This window comes from Bombina bombina, chromosome 2 (genome assembly GCF_027579735.1).
Source record: "Bombina bombina isolate aBomBom1 chromosome 2, aBomBom1.pri, whole genome shotgun sequence".
Lineage (NCBI taxonomy): Eukaryota > Metazoa > Chordata > Amphibia > Anura > Bombinatoridae > Bombina > Bombina bombina.
In genome coordinates this window covers 811,994,095-812,001,180 of record NC_069500.1, presented here as the reverse complement: position 1 = coordinate 812,001,180, position 7,086 = coordinate 811,994,095, and positions in this window count along the sequence as shown.

Genomic DNA, 7,086 nt, shown 5'->3' with positions numbered 1-7,086 from the left:
AGTCGCCAAACGTTGCATCCGGGCGAATGGTCTCTTCACCCAGAGGTATTTCTTCAGATTGTTCAAATGTGGGAACTTCCAGAAATAGATCTGATGGCTTCTCATCTAAACAAGAAACTTCCCAGGTATCTGTCCAGATCCCGGGATCCTCAGGCAGAGGCAGTGGATGCATTATCACTTCCTTGGAAGTATCATCCTGCCTATATCTTTCCGCCTCTAGTTCTTCTTCCAAGAGTAATCTCCAAGATTCTGAAGGAATGCTCATTTGTTCTGCTGGTAGCTCCGGCATGGCCTCACAGGTTTTGGTATGCGGATCTTGTCCGGATGGCCTCTTGCCAACCGTGGACTCTTCCGTTAAGACCAGACCTTTTGTCTCAAGGTCCTTTTTTCCATCAGGATCTGAAATCCTTAAATTTAAAGGTATGGAGATTGAACGCTTGATTCTTGGTCAAAGAGGTTTCTCTGACTCTGTGATTAATACTATGTTACAGGCTCGTAAATCTGTATCCAGAGAGATATATTATAGAGTCTGGAAGACTTGTATTTCTTGGTGTCTTTCTCATCTTTTTTCTTGGCATTCTTTTAGAATACCGAGAATATTACAGTTTCTTCAGGATGGTTTAGATAAGGGTTTGTCCGCAAGTTCCTTGAAAGGTCAAATCTCTGCTCTTTCTGTTCTTTTTCACAGAAAGATTGCTATTCTTCCTGATATTCATTGTTTTGTACAAGCTTTGGTTCGTATAAAGCCTGTCATTAAGTCAATTTCTCCTCCTTGGAGTTTGAATTTGGTTCTGGGGGCTCTTCAAGCTCCTCCATTTGAACCTATGCATTCATTGGATATTAAATTACTTTCTTGGAAAGTTTTGTTCCTTTTGGCCATCTCTTCTGCCAGAAGAGTTTCTGAATTATCTGCTCTTTCTTGTGAGTCTCCTTTTCTGATTTTTCATCAGGATAAGGCGGTGTTGCGAACTTCTTTTGAATTTTTACCTAAGTTGTGAATTCCAACAACATTAGTAGAGACATTGTGGTTCCTTCATTATGTCCTAATCCTAAGAATTCTAAGGAGAAATCATTGCATTCTTTGGATGTTATTAGAGCTTTGAAATATTATGTTGAAGCTACTAAGTCTTTCCGAAAGACTTCTAGTTTATTTGTTATCTTTTCCGGTTTTAGAAAGGCCAGAAAACTTCTGCCATTTCTTTGGCATCTTGGTTGAAATCTTTAATTCATCTTGCCTATGTTGAGTCGGGTAAGACTCCGTCTCATAGGATTACAGCTCATTCTACTAGGTCAGTTTCTACTTCCTGGGCGTTTAGGAATGAAGCTTCGGTTGATCAGATTTGCAAAGCGGCAACTTGGTCCTCTTTGCATACTTTTACCAAATTCTTCCATTTTGTTGTATTTTCTTCTTCTGAAGCAGTTTTTGGTAGAAAAGTACTTCAGGCAGCGGTTTCAGTTTGAATCTTCTGCTTATGTTTTTCATTAAACTTTATTTTGGGTGTGGATTATTTTCAGCAGGAATTGGCTGTCTTTATTTTATCCCTCCCTCTCTAGTGACTCTTGCGTGGAAAGATCCACATCTTGGGTAGTCATTATCCCATACGTCACTAGCTCATGGACTCTTGCTAATTACATGAAAGAAAACATAATTTATGTAAGAACTTACCTGATAAATTCATTTCTTTCATATTAGCAAGAGTCCATGAGGCCCGCCCTTTTTTGTGGTGGTTATGATTTTTTTGTATAAAGCACAATTATTCCAATTCCTTATTTTATATGCTTTCGCACTTTTTTCTTATTACCCCACTTCTTGGCTATTCGTTAAACTGAATTGTGGGTGTGGTGAGGGGTGTATTTATAGGCATTTTAAGGTTTGGGAAACTTTGCCCCTCCTGGTAGGAATGTATATCCCATACGTCACTAGCTCATGGACTCTTGCTAATATGAAAGAAATGAATTTATCAGGTAAGTTCTTACATAAATTATGTTTTTTTTGTGGAAGGCTAGCAGCAACGAAACCTCTTTTTCGGAAGGGGAACAGGGTGAAAAGGCTAAGATATGCTAAAGCTCACAAAGATTAGAATAAAGATCAGTGTTAAAGAGTTTTATGGAGTGACAAATCTAAGTTTTAAATGTTTGGGTCCAGTTGTCGACACTATGTGAGAAGAGTTGTAGAGAGATGGAAAAATGAGTGCTTGCAGCCTTCAGTGAAACATGGTGGAGGGTCTGTTCTGGTTTGAGACTTCATTTCTGCCACTGGTGTTGGCGATATTGTTCGAATTTATTGGATCATTAATTCTAAAAAGTACAGACAGATTTTAATTCATCATGCAATTCCTTCTGGAAAGCTCCTGATTGGGATAGGTTTTATTTTTCAGCACAACTATCACAAGCACACTGACAGTCATGGACTGGCATCCACAGAGTCCAGACCTGAATATTATAGATGCAGTATGGGATCACCTTAACAGATAAATAAATAAAAAGATATCCTAAATCTAAAGAAGAAATCTGGGAAGTGCTGAAAGAAGCCTGGTATAATATACTTCCGAAAACTTCAGGACAATTTTCCCCAAAAGAGTTCAAGATGTGCTTAGTGCCAAGGGAGGTCACACAAAATTTTGTTTTGAATTTTTTTTTTAGATATATTTTGTGCACATATTTCCTGTATTTTCTGGTTTTATCTTAATAAAGAGCACAAAAAATAAATATGGATGGTCATTAATACCTTGCAAGAAATCTAATGGTGGCCTAAGACTTTTGCACAGTAATGTGTGTGTGTGTATGTGTACATATATATATATATATATATATATATATATATATATATATATATATATAGTATGAAAGAACTGGGTCCAACGGACGGCCTCCGTTGTTGAATGTGATCCAAGAACAGCCGGCACACAGGAAATTTTTCAAAAATCTGATTTATTCAGCAGAAGAGAAACCAGACATTTCGGCTCTGTCGTGAGCCTTTCTCAATGGTATACAGACCGGATAATGTGAACAAACAAACACCACCCCTAAATACCTATCCCACACACAGTGATGGCCAATCAGCATGCAGAGGTGTGTCGCTCCCTCCCGCGCATAACAAACTCACCTGGACATCCGAAAACAGCTGATTCCCAGCATGCGCATCATGACGTCATCACGTCATACCGCGTTGCGTGGAAATGACTGTGTCACAGGTATCCATGGCAAACACCGGGTAAACAAATACCTCCGGTTGTCATGGTGATGCGCGCGAGACGTTGCAACAGATGTACAGGTACATAGATGATGTCTTTTTGGTCTGGAGTGGCACATCAGAGAGTCTTGTTGAATGGGTTAATGGGTTGAATTCCCTTGACTCAACCATCAGATTTAAAATGGAACAGAGCAGGGATAAAATCCATTTTTTGGATTTGGAAATTTTTAAGGTCAAAACCACGAATGGATACAGGTTAGAAACCACTTTGTTTAAGAAACCGACCGACAAAAATTCCATTCTCCCCTATCATAGCTTTCACCCCAAATTCCAAAAAGAAGGTGTCAGTTCCTCTCAACTCCTGCGGGTGGTCCGCAACAACACGGATGACTCCCGTAAGGAAAAACAGCTTGTGGAAATGTCTGAAAAATTCTTGGAGAGGGGCTATCCACCGACGCTGATAGAACAACAATGCTGCAAAGCACTGGATCTAACTCAGGACTTGGCTACCACTAAAAGAATTAGGAATGAACAACCTAAACGATTGAACTTTATAACTACTTACACCCCAGGATCTAGGCTGACGCAGGATGTGATCAACAAGAATTGGCTAATGTTGTCTAAGGACACAAGCCTTCCTTTCAAGGATATGCCGGAACCAAGGGTGGTATACAAACTGGCAAGTAATCTGAGGGACCTGCTGGTGATAAGTGACCCTACACACTGCTACGAAAAACAGACGTGGCTGAACAGAGGAAAACCAGGTTGCTACAAATGTGGCAGTTGCGTCACATGCAACAACCTCCTAGCAGGGACCACCTTCCAACATCCTCACTACAACAAGTGGTATAAAATTAAATACAGACTAACCTGCTCCACGGATTTTGTGATTTACGCTATTATCTGTCCATGTTCCAAATACTACATTGGTAAAACTGTGACACCGTTCAAGGAACGTCTGGCGAATCACAAGACGGCGATCCGTCAGGCCATTGACAAGGGACGGTCAGAACAGCCGGTGGCACGCCACTTTGCGGAAGCAGGCCACAGTGTTGCTTCACTAAGAGTAATTCTTATTGACCATGTCCCTCGCCTTAGGCGAGGTGGGGACAGAGGACGAGCATTGCTGAAACTAGAGGCTCGGTGGATTTTCACCTTGGACACAGTAACACCCCGAGGACTGAATGCCAACATAGACTTTGGGTGTTGTTACAAGTAATATTTTGTGGACACTATGGGAGTCATCCTGTTGTAACATGTTTCTACCTACTCCACTTGAGTATGATGCCAATACAATGATAATATTTTGAGCTTCTTTGGCTTATATTTACTTGCTACATCCCACATGCCCTGATACCATATTGGGTATAGAGGGCTGTGATATATGTTGAATCATTGGTTTCAACATCGGAGCTTGATAAATGAGCCTCAATGCCTTTTCGCAGAGAAAAAATATTCTGTAGCATATCAGTCTGACCCTGCCCAATGACATTCCAGTGCCGAAATACCAGGCAATTCCTCTCTGAACAAGAGAAACAGCAAACCCCAGACAATCGTTTCGGCCACTCGGCCTGAGTGGCAATGAAAATGAACCGGCATGGAAGTTATTCTAGCTTTTGTTCTGTCTCAGCTGAGTGGATCTCTCTCTCTTTTTATATATATGTATATATATATATATATATATATATATATATATATAAATATATATACAGTATATAAATATATATATACTGTACATATACATATTTTGACATGTGTATATATGTATGTATCTCTATGTTAAAGTCCTACGCAGGGCTTTTTTTTCCTAACACCTGAGACCTTATAACTTTTTATCGCAATTTTTTTATAATAATTTTATAGTGTAATAGTGATGTCGCGAATAGTTCGCCGGCGAATAGTTCCCGGCGAACATAGCATGTTCGCGTTCGCCGCGGCGGGCGAACATATGCGATGTTCGATCCGCCCCCTATTTGTCATCATTGAGTAAACTTTGACCCTGTACCTCACAGTCAGCAGGCACATTCCAGCCAATCAGCAGCAGACCCTCCCTCCCAGACCCTCCCACCTCCTGGACAGCATCCATTTTAGATTAATTCGGAAGCTGCATTCTTAGTGAGAGGAGGGACAGTGTAGCTGCTGCTGATTTAATAGGGAAACCGATAGCTAGGCTACTGTATTCAGTGTCTACTACAGTCCTGAAGGACTCATCTGATCTCTGCTGTAAGGACAGCACCCCAAAAAGCCCTTTTTAGGGCTAGAACATCAGTCTGCTTTTTTTTTTTCCCTGTGTAATCTAATTGCAGTTGCCTGCCTGCCAGCATGTGTGTCAGGCTCACAGCGTATACTGTGCCCACTTGCCCAGTGCCACCACTCATATCTGGTGTAACAGTAGTGTACATTTAAAAAACAACAACACTTTTTTGACTGTGAAATAATAGCAGACAGCTGCCAGTACCCAAGATGTCCACCAATAAGGCAGATGGGGAGGGTTAGAGAGCTGTTTTGGGGGGGATCAGGGAGGTTTGGGGGCTAAGGGAGGATGCTACACCACAGTATATGTAAATATGCTAAAAAAATTAAACATATTTTAAAATCTTTTATTTTAGTACTGGCAGACTTTCTGCGAGTAATTAAGATGGCGGGGACAATTGTGGGGTGCCATAATTGCATAAGTTGTTTGTAAATAATTTCTGTGAGAAACCTAAAGTTTGTGAAAATGTGAACAATTTTTTTTTATTTGATCGCATTTGGCGATGAAATGGTGGCATGAAATATAACAAAATGGGCCTAGATCAATACTTTGGGATGTCTTCTAAAAAAAAATATATACATGTCAAGGGATATTCAGGTATTCCTGACAGATACCAGGGTTCCAATGTAACTAGTGCTCATTTTGAAAAAAAGTGGTTTTGAAATAGCAAAGTGCTTCTTGTATTTATTTCCCTATAACTTGCAAAAAAAGCAAAGAACATGTTAACATTGGATATTTCTAAACTCAGGACAAAATTTAGAAACTATTTAGCATGGTTGTTTTTTGGTGGTTGTAGATGTGTAACAGATTTTGGGGGTCAAAGTTAGAAAAAGTGTGTTTTTTCCATTTTTTCCTCATATTTTATAATGTTAGGTGATTTATGCCCTTTATGGATTAAAACCAGACTCTGCATCAACTATGTAATTTTCCATGGGAGTTTTGCCATGGATCCCCATCCGGCATGCCACAGTCCAGGTGTTAGTCCCCTTGAAACAACTTTTCCATCACTATTGTGGCCAGAAAGAGTCCCTGTGGGTCTTAAAATTCACCTGCCTATTGAAGTCTATGGCGGTTCGCCCGGTTCGCCCGTTCGTGAACACTTGCGGGCATTCTCTGTTCGCGAACCCAAATTTTTATGTTCGCAACATCACTGTAGTGTAATTATAAGTTTAACTGTACTGGGTAATGTATATTTTATGTGTTTTGTGACACCTTTTTGAGTTGCGTAACAGTTAACCAGAGCTCTTAGGTCATGGTAATTATTTTAGCGTAAATCACAATTGCGCTCATGCATTCACATTAACTTTCAAATTGTAATACGAGCGGAATTTAACTTATGCGCAAACGGCCTTGAAAACCCAATATCGCTCTTGCGCAAGCGATAGAGCTCCACTTGTAATCTAGCTCATACTGTTTACTTTTGAGCCCTTCCCGGTCAAACACCTTGACATATATCCATTTTTTTTTTATTTATTTTTTTTCAATTTATCTTTATTAAATACTATTAAAAACAGGGGTACTTTCATTCATCAAAGTTTACAAAGCAGCGGTTTTGTTAAAAAAATTACCTTTTTTTTCTTTTCACAGCTAGAGCAGCTTCCCCCACATAAAGATCCTCTATTCACACATCAGCAATGAC